The following is a 339-nucleotide window of genomic DNA, read 5'->3' as shown; positions in this document are numbered from 1 at the left end:
GAGATCCCGCCCCGACCAGAAAGGGGAGGGGTTTGTAACTCTAATCATATGGCATGCAATCAGCGCCGTATTGAAAATGCCCCTTGTTTTTATCCCCTTTAGATTGTCATGAAGATTTGCTTCATTTTCCCCATTTCTCTTGTTTACCACTTTTCTTGTTATCATTTTTTTAACTGCTGTCTTGTTTAGTTTTGTTGATTTATTTTATTGTTGTGATTGTGCATTATTTCCATGCAGATCTATTTGATTGTGATATTTTATGTATACTAATCTCCTTTTCCTGTAAATCTAATTGTGTTTTTGTTTTGAAAAATCTAATTATAGACCTATCTTTAAACG

Source organism: Pseudorasbora parva, chromosome 12 (assembly GCF_024679245.1).
Source record: "Pseudorasbora parva isolate DD20220531a chromosome 12, ASM2467924v1, whole genome shotgun sequence".
NCBI lineage: Eukaryota > Metazoa > Chordata > Actinopteri > Cypriniformes > Gobionidae > Pseudorasbora > Pseudorasbora parva.
This window is presented reverse-complemented; position numbering follows the sequence as displayed.